The sequence below is a fragment of the Sarcophilus harrisii genome, chromosome 5 (assembly GCF_902635505.1).
Source record: "Sarcophilus harrisii chromosome 5, mSarHar1.11, whole genome shotgun sequence".
Taxonomy (NCBI): Eukaryota; Metazoa; Chordata; class Mammalia; order Dasyuromorphia; family Dasyuridae; genus Sarcophilus; species Sarcophilus harrisii.
This window is the reverse complement of record NC_045430.1, coordinates 88,398,166-88,420,384: the sequence shown is the minus strand read 5'-3', so window position 1 is coordinate 88,420,384 and position 22,219 is coordinate 88,398,166. Positions and strand designations below refer to the sequence as shown.

General features: G+C 43.9%; 1 long non-coding RNA gene across 1 annotated transcript in view; it reads right to left on the bottom strand.

Annotated features, from left to right (window-relative positions):
* Positions 1–16,030: 16,030 nt before the first annotated feature.
* Positions 16,031–22,219, bottom strand: part of LOC116419194 — a 57,526-nt gene continuing 51,337 nt past the window's right edge. Inside the window, exons 4-5 of the long non-coding RNA XR_004229440.1 lie at positions 16,535–16,670; positions 16,031–16,140 (exon numbers count right to left, since the gene is read on the bottom strand). This is a non-coding gene — a long non-coding RNA (uncharacterized LOC116419194). The remainder of the gene's footprint in view (positions 16,141–16,534; positions 16,671–22,219) is intronic.

The window sequence follows — 22,219 nt, the reverse complement described above, 5'->3', positions numbered from 1 at the left end:
TCTGGTGTGCTAACAGCAGGTCCCTGTGGTGAATAATGAGCTCGTGCCCATGGCTGGTTGGGCACGCTAATTAATTAGTGCTCTGCTGTCAGGGTGTGGGTAGATGTAGCTGAAAAAGAGTTGAGCTCTCATGGGGATCTCAAAGCACTTAGCACCTAGGATCTCAAATATGGTACAATGGATATCTTCCCTGAAGGGGGAGAAACGGAACCCTGGAAAATAGAATTAGAGGATATGGGATAAAGGCCTGCATCTTAGATTTCAGTCTGATGGAAGGAAAGAAGGGAAAAGGGCCAGGAGTCAGAGGAGAAAAAGATCAAGTGAATCTTTGACCTTCCTACCACTTGCGGAATATGCAAAGCTTTTCTGATGTTTTTTAGTCATTTTAGTCATGTCTAACTCTTTGTGACTCCATTTGGAATTTTCTTGGCAGAGAATTGTTTGCCATTTTTTTCCAGTTCATTTTACAGATAAGGAAACTGAGACAAATGAGATTAAGTGACTTACCCAAGACCACACAGCTAGTATGTGTCCGAGTCTGGATTTGAACTCAGGAAGATGAGTCTTTTTGACTCCAACTGTGGAACTCTATCCACTGTCCATTCAAAACTAGTCTAGCTTGTTTAGGGTTTTCCTAAGTGGAAGTAATATGGAAATGGAACTTGATATTCAAACCCTGATGACTGACAAATCCAAATTCAACAGATATGCTGCCTACTGTGTAAATCAGAAGATGCAGTTGGAATCTGGGTTCTGTTTTTTCCCTAGACTAGATTCATAGGATCATAGAATCATCAACCTGAAGTGTGAAGCTATTTCAGTAGCTATTTAATCCAACCCCTCATTCTATAAATAAAGAAACTGAGACTCAAGGGGTTGAATGACTCAGGTTTAGTCACCAAGGGCTTTTTAGCACAGTCACTTAAGCTTGTGACACCTTGGGGTGACTTCCAAGTGAACCTATTTCATTAGCTATATATTGGGGAGAAAGGCAGAATGTAGCAAAATTTATTTTACCTTTTTAACAGATTTTTTGTGGAAATTGAAGCAGGATCAAACGATGGGAAGCTGGAGACCTCATGGTTTCCCAAAAGAACAGCATAGCAGCAAGAGACATTGGTAGTTAGATTGAAAGATGAACTTTCTAGTGATGAAAGATACTGTGGAGTTTAGTTAGAAGGACTGAGGAAGCTACTTGGATGTTGGGGGCACTTCAGAAGCTGGATCAAGTGAACTTCTACCCTGTGATTTTCTGGGTTGCAGTTCTAGCCCATCTTTTCTCCATCCCAACCTCATTTAGGTTTGGGGCAAAGCTGGGACAATGCATCTATGCTTGCTAGACAAGACTTGTCAATTTGTTCCTATGTGTTACTGTCTACTAGAGGCTTTGAGCCCTCTCTGAAGGACATACAACCTAAATGAAAAAAAAAATACTTATGTGTTACAGAAAGCAGGATTTCCTAGACTTTAAAGTAGGTGATGAAAAAGATAAGAAATATATTCTGCACCTGTGCCCTAGGTATCTGCTAACCTTGTCTAATCTAGGTCTGGTGCTGGTTTGGGAATTTGTGGAGGGTAGAAATCGAAATTTTTGACTCTCCAGGAATGGGGATAGAGAACACCCCCCCCCCCAAACCAAAAACAAACAAATAAGCAAGCAGGACAGAAGGTGAAATGATAAAGAATTGTTGGATTCTGGGTGGAGGAGCCGAGCTCCATTCTTATACACAGTAATCGCTAAATTACCAGCCATCTGCTGTGCTCTGAGGCATAAATTATCCACCCAGTATAAAAGACGAAGAGACAACGCCCCCCTCTCTCTGACATACCTCCTCACCCCAAGGCCTCTCTCTTTCTTAGGAGAAGAAGAAAACTTGGCTGTGGGTCCCCCAGTGATTGTGAGGGAAGGGGCTAAGGGAAATGAGGAAGATTGGGGTCTTCCTTGGGATGTGATTACTGGGGCAATGATAGCTTCAGTGGTGCTTCTCATTCCTAAAGGTCTAAAGAAGAGGAGAAAATTCTAGTTTGGGATCTTAGAACCATCTCTTCAGTCCATGGAGCCAGGGAGTAACCCTCATATCAGATTGTCCCCTTAATTACTATGATCATCAGAGGAGGGAGCTAAGGTACTAACTGGTGTGATGATTTAGCTATAGATTGATTGCCTTGACAAAAGTGGGGACTACCTCTCTTATTTAACTCTCCTTCTTTCTCTTTTTTTATTCTCACCAATTACTAGGGATAGAGGAGGGAAATGGTGTAGTTCCTTTCAAGGCAACTCTTTTTTTCTTTCAGTCTCTAATTCCCTCCCTCAGCATCAGTGATGGGTATGGGAAGAGTGAGGAAAGCCAGAGAGAGAAAGGATAAAATACTTTCCTCTTCCTCACCTCCCCATCTCTTTCCTTAAACCCCTACCATATCCTTGAATATGAGAGATGAAGTGGTATTAACCAATTAGCAAACATTCCGCACCTATTATTTATGTGTTTAGGTGCTAGAATGCAAAGATGAAAGCTAAGCCGTATCTAGCTACAAAAATCTTACATATTCACCAAGGAAATCAATATGTACATACAGAAATACCTGCAAAATAGGTAATTGCTTTTTAGAGAAGAGAGAAGGGTTTAGTAGTTGGAGGGAGCAAGGTGGGAAACAGGAAAGGCTTCATGTATAGAGGTGCTTATGCTAAGTTTTGAGGGAAGACATGAATTCCAAAAGATGAAAGTGAAGAGGGAGTATATTCTAGGTATCAGATATAGCTATTGCAATAGCTTGGATATAGGAGATGGAATACAGTCTATAAAGAACAATAAGAAGTTCATTTTGGTTGCCTCGTAGTGTGCATGAAGTGGAATAATGTGTAATAAGGCTAAAAAGTTAGGACAAGGTTAGAAAGAACTTTAAATATAGGAGTTTTTTTATTTGATCCTCTTAGTAATAGAGAGCCAAGGTAGCAACATGAGGAGAGTAATATGTTCAGACCTGTCCTTTAGAAATATCATTTTAACATCTATGTGGAGGATGGGTTGGAGTGGGGAGAGATTTGAGGTGGAGATCATTGCAATAGATTCCTGGAGAGAAGTAATGGGAGCCTGTAGTAGGTCAATGGTTTTGTGAGAGAAAGGACAACTTCTTCCCATTTGTGAAGCAGAAATGATTTGACAACAAAATGGATATGTAGGCTGGATGAGAGTGAGATAGCAAGAATAAAGGTAGATTGAAAACCTGAATAATGGTGGATGGTAGAGCCATCTACTGAAAAAGAAAAGTTTGGAAGAGGGGTGGTCTAGGGGAGGGGGGTAATGACTTCTAATTTAGGCAGAACACCAATGGGACATTTAGCTCATAATGGCAGAGATTTGGGACTGGAGCTCAGAAGAGAGACTAGGGCTGGATATATAGATCTGGAAACCATTTACATGAAGATCATAATTAAACCCATGGGAGCTGATCACAATTAAGCTCAGGGGAAATATGTAAAGGGAGAAAAGGGAATGGGAACTCTGAACAAGATGGAGGAAGCAAAATGGTTTGGGGTGGTAAAGGAGAAATGAGAATGGGGTGGGAAGCTGGAGCATGATGGAGAGATTGAAACCAAAGGGGATGATAGTGCAGAGGGGACTGGAGCAAGGAGAGAAGCGGGGAGATACAATAGTTCGAGGGAGGTGCAGCTGAATCAGGGTTAGAAGGGATTTAGGACAGAGAGGAAAGCAAGAGATGAAGAGATGGGGTAGGACAGAAAGATGGGGGACATGGAATGAGATAAAGAAATAGAATAGAGTTGGGGAAGATGGAAAGCAATTGGGGAGGCTTGGATGTAGAGGAAGCAGAGTCGGATCAGGGTGAGGGCAGAGGCAGAGGATGGAGCAGGGCCCGGGGTGGGGGTAGCTGGAGAAAGAGTTTGCTTCTCTGGCCCCCCCACTCCCCACCCATCTTCATCCCCCCCCCCCCATTTCCCGTCTCTTAGTACAGGAAGCTAATGGGGTTTCTCCGGAGCGAGTGCTTAGTATTCATGGGACGACGCAATCTCTCCCACATCTGCTTAGCACAGCAAGTCCTGTCATATAACTGTCTCCCGCACTGTCTGTCCATAAAGAATGTCTCGGAATTGGTGTAATTCAGAGAAATTAATGACGACTTTCTGCGGGACGGCTCCCTGGGGGATGATTAACACTTCATCGTCCATCTGATGCGCGGGGCCCAGCGCTCCACTGCGAACATTTGGGCCGCGGCCAGCCGCATTAAAGGTTATTACGGAAAACACGACCTGAAAACGGCGAGAGGCATTATGGACCGGGAGGGGGAGAGCCGGGGAGGAGGTGGGGGGCGGAGGGAGCAAGGGGGAGGCCCAATCAGAGCCGGAGCAAAACTCCAAGATAAAGTTTCTGCCCATTTGCACCAGACTAGCGGGGTTCTAAGCGTGGGAGGGGGCTTCTTGATCCTGGGAAGCACAGAATGGGGAGGGATGGAGGAGGCTGAAGGAACGGAGGGAAATCGGGAACTGGGGGACATGGGCATAACATTTGCCTGTTTTGCCATGTTAGTCTTTGTAGATTCTAAATCGCGGTGAACAAAGAAGGGAATCCAAGCCTTCATAAGCTTAGAAACAGAACTGGGAGAAAATAGAGACTTAGAAATTAAGTGTGAAAGCCTCCTTTGGAGGTTCCGCAGTGTAGGTGACTGATTGAGATATAGGTTCCCGGTAGTTCTAGATTTGGGGCTTTATGGATCAGAGAGTATGTTTATTTGGGGGATAATGTTCAACTGGGGATAAAAAAAAATTGAGAATAAGAATTTTCAGATTTGCACTTATCTCTTGCAGGTTCTCTGATCTAGTCAGTGTGATGATTAGATTCTTAATTCCAGTACTTCTGATTCCAGTGACACTTCTCTATAACCATCTCCTCCAAAAAGGCTTCCCTCTCTTGATGGGTTAGTTTGGATTAGATCTGCTCTTTGTCTTCCCAACACCAGTGCCCAATTCTGTGTCCAGATGCACCTACTGCGTATCGACAGTGTTATTGAGTAGCCGAGTAGTCTGTCAAAGGAAATACTGCACTCAGAACCATACAATCTGAATTTGAGTTCTGCCTTGCTTATTGGATCAAGCAGTTCATGACTGTGGTCCTAGGTTGTCCACTGATCTGGATCACATCATGTCTGCTCATCCTGTGAGCCTCTTGACCATGGCTTTCTTTGAGGCTTTCTTGGAGAGTCCATGTAATTCAGTGGATGCCTTCCTCTGATTCTGGGCTGTTCATCTGTCCTTCTTCAATTATCCCCAGCCTTCATAGTGCTTTTGATGCCAAGACTTCACTGGAGTTATAATAAAAACACATTTAAATAGCAGTTAGGATCAGAGCAAAATCTTTTATAATTCACTCTCCTCAATTATTATATCAATTTTACAGATGAATAAACTGAGGTTCAGTGATTTGTCAAAATCTCATAGTCATTAATTGTATTTGAATCCAAGGCTCCTGACACCAAGTCCAAGTGACTTTCTACTACAAAAATGGCAGCCTACTTACACCCATCATTTGTCTTTCAATTATAATGGAGTCATTCTTTTGGTTTAATGAGGTACATGAGATTAATTCACTTGTGCTGCCTGTCCTTCTTCTACTTGGCAGTTGTAGGGGATCCAGCTTCTTTATATAGAAAATCCAAACACTGAAATCTGGGTTTCAACACCTTCACATCCTGGGCAAGATGTCCCTTAAAGCTTCAATTCCTGGGAGCCCTTTATTTGAGCTCACTACCCCACCTAGGCCAAATTACTTCACATTTTGGTCCATATTTCTTTTCTCATTCTTGAGCTATTCCACATGCCCAGAACTTTCTCCCCCTTTTCTTCTACCATTCTCCTCTTTCTTGATACTTCTCTACAGCTCCCTCGTCCAGAAAGATTTCCTTGATGAATCTTTTGCTTATTGGGTTAGTTTGGATTAGATCTGTTCTTCTTCTCAACACTAGTGCCCAGCTCTTTGTCCAGATGCCCCTAGTTCTCTCCTAGTTTCTTTGTGTCTGTATATAGACAATGTTATTAAATAGCAGAGTGATCTACCAAAGGAAACACTGTATTCAGAACCACACGACCTGAATTTGAGTTCTGCTTTGCTTATTTACTGGATATCTGTTCTTTGACACTCCCTCGCTCTATTAACTTATCTTTATATCTGCCAGGGTTTATGAATCTTTAAATTTCGAGGATCAAATGTAGGATAGGAATATCAAGAGTATCCTTGATGTTCATTCAAGGATAATATCAATGTAAATTATTAACAATGATGATCAGGAGGAGGAAGATTTGTATCTTTGTCCTTGAAATATTCCAAATCTTCCTGATTAGTAGGGTTATGTCTATTCCAACCTCCCCCCCCATCTCTCCAGAACCCAGAGCAGGACCACTTCCATAGGAATACTCAGGATGGGGGTGGGATGAAGAAACAGGATTGTTTAACCTTCTCTTCTCCTCTTGCTATCATCAGGGAATATCTAGAACAATTTAGAATTTTAGGTTTGTGACACAGACCTAATTTCTGACCATGTTTTAATTTTAATTATGTCTCTGGTTCTAGATCCCTTTCTTTGCTGGCTGATCTTTCCTGTTTCCAAACCATTTTGGTCCCCATTTTGGGTCTTCCAATTCTTTTTTCTGAGCTCTTATTTTTGGTTAGGTCTCCCAGTAAGGTTCCTAGATGGAGGTGTAACAGATTCAGGCTTGGGTTTCACTATATCATCTACTTCTTTTTCTAGTTTTAAATCCTCCATTTCTACCTTAGTCTTCTGCCTTCTGTCAGATGCAGATTTCTTTGCAGTAATTCCAATCTAAAGTTCTTCACCTCCTCTCATCTCATTTTGAATCCTCATCTCATGGTTCCATCTCCAAATGCCCAGTTCCTTCCAGAAATTCTGTTTCTTTATTGGACCCAACCTTAACCTCAGACTTTTGATTTTGGCATATTGTCTTTGGAGAGGAAGGAGGAGACCTGCCTAACTATTGCTTTTGGTCCAGTTCTCGCTCTCTCTGGGTCAAATGACATTTTTGGCTCCACCCCGTGGCAACCATATAGAACTTCAGTTGTCTGGAACAGTACAAGAGGATACCCTATAGAAAGAAAGAAAGGAGAAAAAAGGGTGACCAAAAATACCCACTTTTATGTGTATTGGAGGTGTCTAATTTCTGCTGGGTTCAGTGGATCACTGAGATTCCAAATTATCCATCGAGAAAAAAGTCTCAGAAGACAGAACAACTTCTGTGGATGTTTCTGGGTAGAGAGAAGACTCAGCTCACCTATTAGTTCTCCAATGGATTATTCTATGTAGAAGGCACAGATCTGTTTTTAGCATCACTCCTGATTAATCGAGAAAGAAAAAAACAACATTGGAAGGAATTTAGGTCTGACCTTAGGAAGAGCTTCATAATATGAAATGGGGATTTGTAGTGAATTTGTATGCTGTTTTATTGATTCATTTACTTCATTAATTTATTTACTTACTCACTCATTCATTTTCTTGCTCATTAATTCATTCAACTAATTTTTAAGGCTGCCTTGTATGCAAGATAGTGTCTTAGAGAAAAATACCTAAAAAGTTTGAAATATAAGACAATCCTCTCAAACCCTTTTATAGCGCTCTTAAAACTCTTTTCTCATCAAGTCTAGAGAACTCCCTTTATTTCTTCCTAGTTTCTAGCTAGAACCTCTTTGGTTTAGTAGAAGCCATCCAAAGGATTCTAAAATCTTCTGATTGATAGAGAAGTTTTATGTCATCCTCCCTGCTGCTTTTCAGTGGGGTAGCTCACAGCCTCACTCTGGTCTGGGAGAGATACTGTCATCACTCATTTCCTGCTTTGGGAAGTCCTTTCTTAGGTCTAACCTCAGTGATTTATGTAGTGCTTTAAGGTTTTCAAAGAGCCTTCCTTATATTTTCTCATAACAACTTTGTGAGGTAGGTGCTATTATCTCCATTTTATAGATATGGAAACTAAGTAAGAAAAGAGGTTAAATAACTTGCTCAGGACCATACATCTAAAATGTATCTAAGGTAGGACTCAAGTCCAGTGCTCTGGAGGCCCACTATGCCTTCAATTCCTTGTATAGTAGAGAAAATAGGGTGAAAATCAAATTAACTGACAGAATTGCAGAGAGGTCAGGATAAGGTATCCAGAAAGCAAGGTGTATAGTCAAGAAAAGATGTGGTGATTCTAGTTAACTAGGGCAAAAGCTTGTGAGAAGTCCCAATTCTGGCTCAGTTTGACTTCCCTTTCCTTAATCTGTTCCAGGGGTTCTCTAAAGGGGGAGAGGGAAGGGATTGGGGCTTAAACCACTGACTGAGAGATGAGGAGATTCTCAGGCTCTCTCCAAAGGTGATTTCTCTCTTTTGAAGGACAACTCAGTTGGGGTGTTAATTTGGGAAGGATGGACTCCAGTATAACAGGTGTAAGAGAACCAGACAGATCTCAAGCATTCTCAATTATGCCTTTGTGTTCAGTGTGCTGTATGACTTAATGAACTTAACTTCTCATGGATTTAGAGGTAGAACTACTGAAAAATCAATCACTCCCCTTCTCTCACTTCCCTCCTCATTTTCCAAGCAAGGATAGAGATCTATAGAATTTTTACGTGACTGTTCAAGTTCACATAGATTTTCAGTGATAGAGCCCCAAATTTGAATCCTGGCTCTTTGATGCAGAAAAAATACTCTTGATTGGCCATGAGAGAACCTGAGCTCAGATCTGAGCTCTGTCCACTCATTCCTTTGGGCAAGTCAATTAAAAGAGCTGAGCCTCAGTTTGTGCAAATGTAAAATGATTATTTTGGTCTTGGTGCCCTTTTTCTGTTCTAAAACTATGATCCCATCACTCCAAATCCAATGTAGTTTCTAAATGACACTACTATGATGGTTGGTCCTTTCTGAACAGTAGAGACTGGGGAGAGAGGAATGGAAAGAGCCCATGGGAGGCACCCATCAGAATGACTGTAGAATTTCCACTTGGATTTCCTTTCAATCTCATCCTACTCCAACTTCAGGCTCTTTTGGGGACTCCTCCAATGTTCTCTAAATACTGTCTTAAATTCTTTCTGTCTTTCTTTTCCAGCAGTCTGGGGACTCCAAGGAGTCTCATTCAGCCACTCTGCTTCCTCTCCTATACCATGCTTGGAGATCTTTTCAGGGAATCTCAAGCTTCACTTAGCTCTCGGTGGGGGTGGGTTGGGTGGATGGGGGGGCTCTCTACCCCAGCCCGTCCACCTCTCTGCGGCAGTGGAGGCTTCATCTCTCTCCTGCCTCATTTGCTGCCGTTGACCTTACCGAGTTAAATTAAAAAGCAATGTTCTGTGTGCGGCTCCGGCCCCGTGGAGCTTGACTCGGGGAAGAGGAAGACAATTACCTTCTCCTCCGTCTCCCTCTCGTCTGGCTGCCTTATAATTTTTCCCCCCGCTGCCTGGTATGCAACATTTATGTTTTTAATAACACCAGAATGGCTTTGACCTTGGGAATTCAGAGCGGAATAGGTACTGAGAAAGACCCCGACGTGATTGGCGTTTGTCTAAAGCGTTGGCAGAGGAGGTGTCTCTGTACCTGGGAGGTTGGGCAAGGGAGAATGAGGGAAAATGGGAAGTGAAACGGGGTGGAAGGGGAGTCTATTTCAGGACTGGAGTGGATGAAAGGGGTAGGGGAAGGGGAACGTATGTGGGGGGATGGGGGAAAGAGAAGGCGGAGGGTGGGTTTCTTCCCATTACATTTTTGGGGGGAGATCCAGAAGGGAAGGATTTATAAATGATGTTTCCTGGTTTTGAATATATTCTGTCTTGAGTTTTACCGGGAAGTAGTTAAGGGTAGTGATGGTGGTTCTGTAAGGATGAGGGTGTGGGGAAGAGAGGGGGTTGAGGTTGGGATGTTTCACACACACACTCAGGAAGGTTAGCCACCCACATCCACAAACACAATATACAAACATATACACTTGCCAGCCCCTATATCATCTCCACTGTTCTTTTAAGAGCTCATTATATGCAAATATGATGCTCCTGAAGGGATGGAAGGTATTTTAGATAGCATTTAGTCCAGAAAATTTTGGTGTAAGGTCATACAGCTGGGAAATGTCAGAGTTGAGACCTGAACTCAGAGCTTCTGATTTAAAAGTTAGTGTCCTTTCATGCGATCAAAAAATACTGGGTTCCAGCCAGGGACATAGTAGTTTGCTGAGGTCTATTTATGTGAGTCAGGAGACCTGGGTTCTAGCATTAGTTTTACTATTTACTACTTTTACCTGTATGATCTTGGACCAGTCCCTTCCCATCCCTAGATTGCAGTTTCCACATCTGTGACATGAAGGGGACTAGATGACTTCTATATTGTCCTCATCTCTGATCTCAGACACTTATTAACTGTTTGACTATAGATAAGCCACTTTACCCTGTTTACCTTAGTTTCCTGGTCTGTAAAATGAGCTGGAGAAGGAAATGGCAAAGCACACTAAAACCAGGAAAACCCCGAATGGGGATCATACCAATGAAAAGTGACTGAACAACAATTTATTCTACAGCTCATCAGAAAAGAGGGGGAAAAATGAGAGTTCCAGCTAGAAGAGTAAGGTTAGATTTTAAAAAGAACCTTCCAACAGAGACAATTGGATAGAAGAGATATCCTAACTCAAAGATGACTTCTCTGCAATCTTGTTTTCTTTTTCTGTCCTCCTTTCCCTGGGATAATAACTGACTTTGGGAAGCACTATGCATAGAGTAATCACCTCATTTATATTCAAGACCACCCAATGAAGTAGGTACTACTCTCTTCATTTTCCATAGGAAATTGAGTCTTAAGGAGGTTACTTCAGAGGTAGCCTACATCTTTCTACAATCAGGCTCAGAAATTGTTTCAGTATTCTGTGCTACCTCTTGCTATACACTTAGAAGGGATCTAGAGAAGAAATTTGTGAGTAATAGAGACAAAGAGAGCAAAGAGGCCGGGGAAGCAGAAAGAGAGATGACAATGATTTGGAAAAGTGATGGGTGTAAGGAAGAAACATCCTTGAGAAGAGAAGATTGGGGTGGAGAGTATGGAGCAGACCCTGACTGGTCTACAAAGGGTTACAGGCACAACAAGAAGCTATTACTTTCAATGCACACCTAGGATTTGAACAGATGTTGGAATATAAAGCATCAAGGTTAGATTTTAGAAAGGGTTTCTCTTTCTGTAGGGTATGAGGTAGAACTGAGGAAGCAAAATGATTGATGGTCCTCATCCCTGTCAAGGGGGCTGAGAAACAGGAGTAAGAGCCATGGTGACATTTGGGGGATAGGAACAGAGACTGGGGAAACTCTTGAGGAATAAGTACAAGGAAAATGGAGATATGGCAGGACACTGAGGGAAGAGGGACACAGACTGGGACAATAAGAGAAGAGGAAGCATAGTGTACATTTAGGAAGGGGTCCTGTTAGCTTAGTTAGGGGAGGCTGAGAAGTATGTAGATTTTCATGCACTCGTGTGGGTATTGATTGTATATTATATAGCACAGTATCCATGCTTTATGACTGAATATAGCAGTAACACATATTCCCTTGTATCTTTCCCAAATGACCATCCACCCTAGTCTTTCATATTGAAAGAAGAAAACAACCTTAAATGTTTTCTGTTCTGGTCTCATTTTACAACCATTAAAAAAACGAGGCTCAGAGAGGAGAAATAATTTCCCAAAGATACCCAGCTAATTAGTGGGCAAGCTGGGATTATAAACCTAGGTTTCCTGACTCTAAGATACCAAGGGAAAGTGCTAACTTTCCAGGTCCCAGTGAACAAAAGTCTCAGGGCTTAGAAATTGATATTGCCAACTCCTTTTCTCCCTAAGGGACCCAGATAGCCTGGTTTTCTAGCATCAAGAGCCCAATGTTTCTTCTGGATTCGTCTTTTGTCTCTTATAGAGAAATGTCAGGGTAATCTGAAAAAAAATCCTAGCTTCAAGATCTCCTCTGGTGTCCCCCTAAATCCTTCCCTGTTTTTTCTCTTAGTTCCTCCCCTCCCGGCTCCTGATCTTTGCTTTACTCACCCCCTCCCTCCCTTCCCCACCCATTTCGATTCCTGATCTCTTCCTCTACATAAAATTTCCTTCCTCGTTCTAGGAAGCGGGAAGGGGTACCAGAAGTCCGGATCTGCATCTACATCAGGGCTACCCTTTCCAGCTTTACACTCCGACCCTTTGGTAATAAGCTTGACCGCTCTATTTTTATAGGCTCCCCAGTAGCTTCTGCCTCTCTCCCTTCCATCCTCCAAAGCTCAGATGGGGCAGTAGAGTCAAAACCCGGTAAATCTAAATCCCCTCGTTTCCCCAAGGCCAGCCCTTCTAACCTGGTCTCCCCAACCCCTTTGCCGCCCCACTGTGTTCAAAACGCATACTGCAGAGAGCTCTGTTATTGCTGTCCTCTGGTGACAGAAACGCAGATTACAAGTCCCAGCCTTGGTTTCAGTTCTGGTCCAGAGAACTCCCTACTTCCCCCTGGTGGGGATTTACTATATTACAAAGAAGGAGCTTTTCTCAGCAGTGTCTGTTTCTGAGAAAATATCATTTAGCTGGAAAAGTTCTTACTCAGTTGTTATTTTATTTTATATAACTGTCCATCCTTGGCAGGGAATTTCCATTCTATTCCATTCTGGGGAATGAGAACTGGATAAAAGGAATCAAGATTCAAATAAGAGTTATCCAATAATTCCAGGGTCTCGGGAATCCCTCTGTCATATCATTAGAAAGGATCTTTCAGACTATTTAATACAAAGAGGAAAGTGAGGCTGGGGAAGGTTGTGAATTGCCCAAGGTCATATGAGTAGTTAATGTGCTTCTCTCCCACCCACCCCCCCTCCCTTTTTCCCCCAGGATCTTCAAGTAATTAAAGACTCAAAGACAGGGTCATTTCTACAAGAAAACCAAATGGGTCAGGGGGGACCCGAGCATCTAGACTCCTCAGGCCTCTGGCCTCGAATGCCATTGCTCAGCTCAAGCCGTCCATCCGTGGAGAGATGGATTGGCAGAAGCCGGGAGCGACGAGACAGGGATGATGAAAGGAGATGGCACATTTGACAGATGCTGACAAGCCTCGTTATTTCCTCCCTTGGGGATTCCACCCACCCACCAAGCGGACTGAGGATCTCCTAGCACATAATGCTTATTAGTAGCTCCTTGTGGAGGGACCCAGGCATCCAGGTTCCTTGGGGGCTCCATCTGAGGCTCTCATTAATGAAGGGAAAGGGATGAGAGAATTAATGTGGAGGAAAGATAGCAGAAGTCTGTAATACTGAAAGATGACTTTTTTTTTTTAAGGGGAGATTTCTTCCCCCTCACCCCCTTTCAAATGGGATAGGTGAATTTAGGGAGGGGGAGGCATTGACTAAGGTTGACTGAGAAAGAGTCCCTATTAATTTAATAGGGAGGTTGGTTATGGTCCCTCTCACCAAAATTATTTTACTTTAAGTGGGGATTTGTGGAATTTGTAAGTGAAAGGAAATCTTTCATTCCAGCTGCAGCTCAAAAGGAGTCTTCAGGCATATTTGGGTCTTTAGACGTCTAGGACTGGCTTTGAGATCCTCTGCGGGAGAGGCTGGTAGGCTTAACCTGCCCCTTATCTTTTCTGTCCCCTCCAGTATTCCCCTTCCTGTCCTCAGCTTCATTATATCACCTGGTCCCTTTCTTTCTTTCACGATGCCGAAGCACTTATATATACCCTTATATGTGTATATATAGATATATATAGGTATGTAAGTATATAGGTTTATAAGTACGTGTCTACATACACCTATATCTCTCTCTCTCCACACACACACACACACACATATATCTATATCTATATCTATATATGGGTATATAAGCACTTATATACCCGAGGGTAGGCCCTTTGGACTCCTGGGTCAAACCAGCTGGCCGCGGCTCTGGTGTTTTCACCCCTCCGGCCACCCCTCCGGTTCCACTGCGGGGAAGTTGCCCTGGGGGCAGTGCCCGCGCCGTAGGGGTTAGTGCTGGTGTCCAGGGGGTCGGGGGTGGGGAGGGGCTTGGGGTCTGGCGGCTGTCTTTGGGGAGGCTCGGGGCGGGAGACTGGGGGGCGGGGTGGGGAGTGTGTGGTGCGGGGCGGGAGGCAGAGAGCCGCAGTGTTAGGAATTGTGGTAACGTTACTAGGCGAGGCGAGTGCTGCAGTCGGAGCCCGCGCTGCATCCTAATCAGCGCTGCAGGGTCTGAGTACAGCCCCGCCCCCGGCTCCCTAAACTGTCAATCATCCATACAAAGGGCCACCTACCCCCATCACCAACCTTCTCCTCACCCCTCAACTGCAGGAGGTGGGGAGTGGAGAGAATGGGGAAGAGAGGGCAAGGAGGGGGTTGCGGGGGGGACAGGAAGACAGAGATTTGAGTCAGCAGAGATAGGGACATAAGGAGAGACCTAGTTAGTGAGGGCAGAGAGACTCAGGAGATGGAGAAGCAGAGACAAGGAGTGAACGTAAAGATGGAGATACAGACACAGGGGATACATCAATTAAGGAGGGAGGAGAAGGGTATTTTTGGAGCAGAGAGGTGTGAGCTCGAGAAGAGAAATAAATGAGAATGTGTGTATGTAGGCAGGGGAGAGGGGACAGCTTCGGTCAGGATCTGGTCTCTCTGACCCGCTGACCATCAGATGCCTTTCTACGACTGGGAGATACCCGAACCCAGGAAGCTTATGGCGGAAGGGAAGATTCTGGAATCTCATTCGATTAGGGTCATTATCCCATGATTTAACACAACCTTGCTAGTTCTCCGTGGTGATTGCTTGAAAGTGAGGAGAGAGACATAAGGGAGACAGAGACAAAAGGAGAAAGGACAGAAGCCAGTCACAGGGAGATGCAGGGTACGTGGAGGGAGGGGATAGAGTGAGAGAAGAAGGAGGGGCAGACAAAGATAGAGATGGAGACAGAGACAGAAAGACATACAGGGAGATACAGAAATAGAGAGAAAAGATACAAAAGAAAAGAGATAGAAAAAGATATAAAGAAAAGGATGGTATACAGAATGTCATCAGTCCCAAAGAGACTGAGGGACAGAAAAGGATTAGGAAAGAGAAGAACGAAAGGGAAAGTCATATTGTAAGGCAGCATAAGAGGAGAATGAGGGATGTAAAAATGGCTAGGAAGACATCACCACCCTAGAAGACAGACTACACGAGCTGGGTGGCCTGGTGAAATGGGGTCTGGCCTCAGGGTAGGGAAAAGTGGAGAGAAAAGTAAGCCAGGTGTCTGGTCTCATGGTTTATAGGGTTAGGGGTGGGGTTTTTCCTGTTGGAAGCAAGTTTGTACTCTAGGTAAGCAGCTGAACCTGGTGTCACTGAGGCAGCTAGACAGACACATTCCTCCCATCCCCCACCCCAGAAAGGGAATAGAAGGAAAGGGAGAAGGAGAGAGAGACCAGAAAGACACAGACAGAGACAAAGACAGACAGAGACAAGAGTCAGAAAGAGAGAAAGGGGGAGAAAGGGAAGCAGGGACACGGAGTGGCAGAAAAAGAAGTATAAATGGACCTGTTTGGGTGTATTATGTAGTATATCTCCTTATGTATGGGCTGTGGCCACTAGATTAATGAAACTGCATTTAATGAATCTATAAGATTTTATCCATTCAAATACTAGTTGACCCCTTCTAAGCAGGTGCACTGGGAGGCTCTAGTCATATTCCTGGGTTCTGAATACCTTGAGAGTCTTTTTGGGAATTGCCTTTAGAATCTGAGGCACGTCCTCACTGATGGCAAAGTGTTTTCTTTGAAGAGGATTTGATTTTTGGAAACAGGCAAAAGTCGTTTGGAGCCAAGTCTGGTTAAATAAGGTAGGGGATCAAGATGGGGGTGAAAAGAATCTATGGCTGTAAAGTAAGGAGACTAATTTTCTCTGGTGGCTCATAAATGAGACTCTGAAGTCACTTTCCAAAGAGTAGTTCAAGCCTGTTTTGAGCAAAGGTTCGTGACTGGAATCAGTGTATGGCCTCCAAGGTAACAACTCTGAAGGACAGCGCTCAGTTGAAAACATGTTTGTTTTATTTTATTTTTTCTTGAAGCTGCTATGCCTCTGCAGTTATAAGCTCATATATCAGTCAACAAAAGATACTGGGGTGCCTCCTTTTGTATAACCTGCAATAGAGGGAATAGGAAGAAAAACTAGTCCTTTGCTTTTGGGGAGCTTATGGTTACAGAAAACAGTGGACAGATACTCTCATATATGCTTGTAAAACAACCTGAGGATATTTAAAACCAACAGTCATTTAGTGCTATCTACATGACTATCTACAATTATTTCTGAAAAAATTATGTCTGTCAAGGTAGAGGGGATGTAATGTCATGAAGGGATCTCAGTCATCAGCTAAGGAGAGCTGCCTGGAGGAGGCTAGTTTTGAGCCATTTAGAAGGCTAAATGAAATGTAGTTTGGGAGATTGGAGGAGGCAAGTCATTCCTAATGATCTCAGCCTCTCTGCCTCTGTGTCTGCTTGTCTCTCTCCCCTCCTTTTTTGTTTGTTTTCTCTTCACCTTCTCTGCTTGCCTTTGTCCCAATCCTTTTCTCCATCTTCTCTTCCTTTTTCATCTCTGTTTTCTTGAGTCTTTTTCTTCCCCGGGATCCTGAAGAAATGACCCTAACTTTTATCTCTCTTCTGGTATGGAGGTTCTGAAATAGGAAATAAGGGAGGATCAGGATAGCTTGAGTTGAGGAATTTGGATAGATTAGAGGTAGTCAAAACTCCTTTTAGGTTCATGCTGACTCACACCAGGGCATGTCAGTGTCTATATGTTGGAGTGTCTGTATATGGGGGTGCCCCTGTTTCAGGGTATGTGTCTAGGGTGACTGCATGTGTATGTGGTGGATTAGGTAGAGTTGTAAAATTGCCCCTAGCTGCTTCTGCCTTACATCTGTGAACATATTCTTATGTGGATGTTTAACTTTCCTGTTTTATGTGAGCACATGTAAATATTTCTCAGCTTCTACGTTTGTGTGACTATGTGCATTGATGGACAATATGAATATATCTGTGTGTTTGAGTAGATGGGAGGGTTGCTGCCCGTCTGTGTGCCTGCAATAGCAAGGTGGAGATTTTTCCCTGGCTCAGTCATTACTGCATCTGTCTCTCTCCTCTCCAGGAGTCTTATCTGCTCCTCCTGAGGTCAATGCAAGGAAGGGGGCTACTCACAGCACACAACAGCAAATAAGAGCACACACAGGCAGGAACACAGAATCCAGAGGGATCCCAGTGCACAGGGAGAGGCACAAATCCTGGGACGGGCAGACACATTCACACATCCAGACATATAGGTATGCAATTACACTTATTCCCCTGAGCATCCTTGCATACAGACGTGCAGACACTCACAGCCAATTTTTATTCATACAGGCAATACTTGCCCAATACACATTCAGGTACGCTCAGACTCAGGGGGATACACAGTAACATGCTTTCACATACATGGACATGCAGACACAAAGTATATATATATGTACACATACGCAAACATGTTTGCTGACATGCAGACATGCGGCCATACACAGGCCTGCACACACACACACACAGAGCCCAGGGAAGCCCCCCTTCCCATCCTCCCCCAGCCCCCCCACTACACACACCCCTCCTCTGAGCTGCTCCTGCTCTGCCTTCAATCACCATAAAACTATTGCCGAGGTTGGGGCCGCGGAGCACAGAGCTGATGTTCAGATTGTCTAATTGCTCCTCTGGCTGAGGGTGGGGGGGACTGGTCTCCCCACCCTCTTCCTCAGCCCCCTCTCCGCCCCCCCTCCAGCCCAGCCCGCGGCAGTTTCGGAAATCGCCCGGCGGCTGCGAATTCATTAGCTGGGGTGGGGGGGAGGGCGGCGGCGGATGTAAAGGCAGCGCTGTGGAACGTTTTAATTAGGCCTGAACAATAAACAAGCTAAACGAGGCGCGCAGGGCTCCCTGGCGGCCCTTCAGCCTCCTCAGCATGGCGAGGACTCATTATGGCTTCAGCCAATTTCATGCCGTAGCGGAGGACTGGGCATGTGGGGGGCTGCGGTGGGGGAGACGGGGCCCGGTTTCCGGGCTGTTTTCTGCCGCGGTGCCGGGCTGCCTCCCTGGGGCCCCCCAACCACGGGCAGGGGCATTTGCCTTTTCACCCCCCTCGCCCTCCCTCACCACAAAGCATCCCACCCCTTGTCCTCAGTCTGGATTTCTCCATCCAAGTGCCCATAAACCTAGGATGAAGGCTCCCGCCAGCCCCTTCCCCCACTTCTTGGGCTGGGGAGGGAAGGGGCAATTTTCTGCTTCTGAGTTTTTCTTTAGGATCTTTCTCCCTCTTCATGTTTTTTTTTTTTTTTTTTTTTTTGTCTTTATCTTTTCTCCGTTAACAGCTCCATTGCCCTTTCTCCCTCTGCCTCTGAATCCACATTTCCCTCCTCTCAACTTCCATTTTTCTGGGTAGGTATCACTCCCTTCTGACCCTTTTCCCCTTTCTTTGTTTTCCTTCACAGCATCTGTATTTTTATGTCTTCTTCCTCCATTCCTCTGGACTGTTTTCAGTCTCCATTTTCTCTCTCTAGATTTCAGCCTTTTTTTTTTTTTTTTTTTTTTTTTTCTCTCTCTCTCTCTCTCTCTCTCTCTCTCTCTCTCTCTCTCTCTCTCTCTCTCTCTCTCTCTCATGACTCTGTCTCTCTCTGTCTCTTTTTTTCTCCACTTATAACCTTTCTGTCTATCTGTCTGCCTGCCTGCTTGTCTACTTCTCCTCCTTTAGACTCCTGGTTTCTGCTTTTTATACTGACTTCATTAACTCTCCGACTATGAACTGAATTGGCAGAATTCCTTCTGCAATCGAGTTGGCACACAGCCAGGGCTAGGAGGGTAATGTAAGGACTGGAGACCAGCCATACAGGGATCCTTTGGAGAACTGGGAATGGTTTACTTGGAAAAGACAAGGCTAAGGGCAGGCGTACTAGGAGTTTTCATGTATTCCAAGGGCATTTTATAAAGACAGGGGCAGAAATGACCGAGTTGGGGATTTAGGCTTAATATAAAGGGGAAACTTTCTGACAATTAAGGCTATCTAAAAAGTGAAATGGGCTGCTCTTATAGTAATGCCTCTCCTTGTACATAACTGAAGGACTACATCTGGGAAATGGAAAAGTATTTTTTGGTCATTTTTCAGATGATCTTCCAATTTTCATTTGGAATTTCCAAACTTCTCATTCTTTGCAACTCTATGAGATTATGTGACTAGGTGTCTGATATTTCTCATCCTCTCCTTCCTTCCCCTCCCCCCACCTTTCTCTGAACCCCTTTCTCCCAAGTTTCTCAGAGTGAACAGAGTCTAAAGAGGCACCAGAAATCAGATGTTTTTACCTTGGAATTTTTCAGGTAGTTGAAGAGGGTGGATTGGTTTGGGAGTTAGAAGTTTGGATTCATGAAACAATTGAATGGCATAACACAAGGAATCCTCTTATGGTCTTGGACATTGGGTGTGGTACCTCTGAACCTTTGATAGTCCAGACCATTTATTTATCTTGGATCTAGTCTACTCTAATCTCACTGCAGCTTCCTAGTAGCAACCTACAGAGATGAAGAATTATTAGGTCCCTATCTCCTGAGGCAGAAGTAGATTTGAAGATCTAGTTCCCTGATATCACAGGATTTACAACTGAAAGGAATCTCTGAGATCATCTGTCCTACTCTCATTTAGCCAAATAGGTAACGGAAATGGGAAGATAAATTGACTTACCTGATTTTGCCTAGATTGTAAATTAACAGAGTATGAGTCCCACTTTGGGACTCTATGCTCTCTCTATGTCACTCTATCCCCCCCCCCCTCTCTTTTTTTCCTGATACCTTATGTTCTCTCCTCCCCTCTCTCTTTTTCTTCCCCCTTCCCCCCAGCCTTTCCCCCCTATCATTCTAAGCTCTCCTTTTTTAATCCTAACACTTAGACTGGAATGAGGAAGGCTTCGGGCATAATACAAGAATAACAGCCTGGAATGCAGCAGGAGTAATTGATGATAGATATGAAGAATGACTTCCCAAATTTGTGAGGTGGCAGGGTTGAGAGGGGAGGAATCTGCTGAGAAAGGCTATAATCAATTCAATTTGAGCCTCACTCTTTTTAGAGGCAGGAATCTGGACAAGATGAGCTTTGCTGGCCCATCTGGATGAGATGAGCTTGGAGTCTAAGATTCAGTTCCTCTGCCTGAGATATTTCCCCCCTAGAACCTCATCTTTCTCTGGCAAAGCCAGAGCTGGTTAATCAGACTTTTTCCACCCTCTACCCTCCCTAACCAAGCCCCCAAAGCACCCAATTCTATCTTTCAAACTGAGAGAAGACTAGAGGGAGACAATAAATGGGCTCTGTCCTGCTGGGTAAAATGGGTTATATTCCTAGGCTGCACAAGTAAGCATAGATAGAGATGGGAACAACCATATAGAGTTCTAGACATCAATGCTGGGGAGATGGAGAGGGATTTGGGGAGGAGCAAATTGAGAAGAGGAAGCTATCTGGGGAGAGCATTGTAGGAAATGCTAATTAGGAAGGCTTTGCTGGAAGAGGGAAAAAGACATGAGATGATCAGAGAGGAGGGAGGGAAAGATACATCCAAGAAGTGGGGAATAATCTGAGTGAATCTTAACAGTAGGTGAAGGAAAAGGATATGTGTAGAGGGCTAGGCTAGGTGGGAAGTAGGAATGAATGGCCCTTGTCCTTAGAGCAAAACTGAGAAATTAAAAGCACTTGTTTAAATTCGAATCTAATCTTCCTAGCTTTGAGACTCTGAGTTAATCCCCTTTGCCTCAGTTTCCTCATTTGTAAAAAAGGGATGATACTAATAAATAATATAGTGATAATAGTGATAATAAATAACCCCCCAGAGTTGTTGTGAGCATAAAGTGAGCTGATATTTATAAAGTACTTGCAAATCTTAAAGTATAATATAAACATTAGCTATCCCAAGGCTGAGAAACTACAAAAAATGATTCTCATGCTCTAGCTATAATAAATGGGCTGCCAACACTACTGCCCTGAGACAAGTGGGTGAGATGCTTAGACTAGCCAGGTTTCTCTGGCCCTGATGGATCTTTTTGCTATATGAGGATGAATGGGCCTGGATTTCATGGGCCAATGAGCCATGGCTGGCTGGAGACAGCTGCTTAGACCATGAAATGTAGGAAAGTGGCCTCTGGGGGTCAGGAGAGGTGGAAAGGGAGAGGACTGTGTGAGTGTAGGAAGAAGTCTTCAACATCTTACTAGCTGTCTCCAGCTCAAAATCCCAAATTCAGCCCCTATTCACTGAATCAACAAACCTAGAGCTGAAAGGATGCAGAGATTCTTGAGTTCACTTCCCTCTGCTTTTAGGCAGGTAAGTTTCTATTATTTCATCCATTTTGCAGATGAGGCAAGACTCAGAAAGGGGAAACCATTTGGCCAACTAGTAAGTGTTATCAGAGAAATTAGGATTAAGGTCCTAAAATAATTTTGTAAGGAAATACTCTTCCTATTATATGCTGTCTGGCCCTTCTCACTTTCTCATCTTCACAGTCCCCATTGGACTTCCTACTCCTGGGAAGTTGTCACACAAGGGTCTTCTTGTCTCTCACTGGCTCTTTGTGCTGCCTCATCACTGAACCTGAACACTATGATTTCCCTTGCTCAGATGTTCCCTCTTCCTTCCCTGATGTACACATCCTAGTTCTGGTAATTCCATTTGTTTTATAATCATTTACACTCAATCCTCTGCTTTTCTGGGCATGTGCCTTATTCTCCACTTCCTCCTTGACACATACACACATCTCCATATTCCATCAGTAGAAGTACCCTGTCTTTTTGGATCCCTCGAATAAAGTAACATTCAGAGAAGTGAAATGACTTAACCTTGCTCACACAGTCAGTTAATCATAATGACAAGCCTTAAAGCCAGGTCTTCTGACTCTAAATTCAGTGTTCTGCCCAATGTATCACACTGCCTTTGGGTTTGTGATTCAGATACACTATTCGCTTTTTCACCCACATTACCTTATTGGATTCTAAACAACTCCTGATGTTGTGATAGTGAAAGAGAACAGTAGTTTAGGGAGATGGGTTGGTGGGGTATCACTTTGGGTGTCAGATACCGGTGTTCACTCTATTCTTTTTGTGTATTATATAATATCTCTTTCTTCTAGTTTTCCATTTCTCTGAACCTGGAAAGGTAAATCACCACACTATTTAACACAGTGC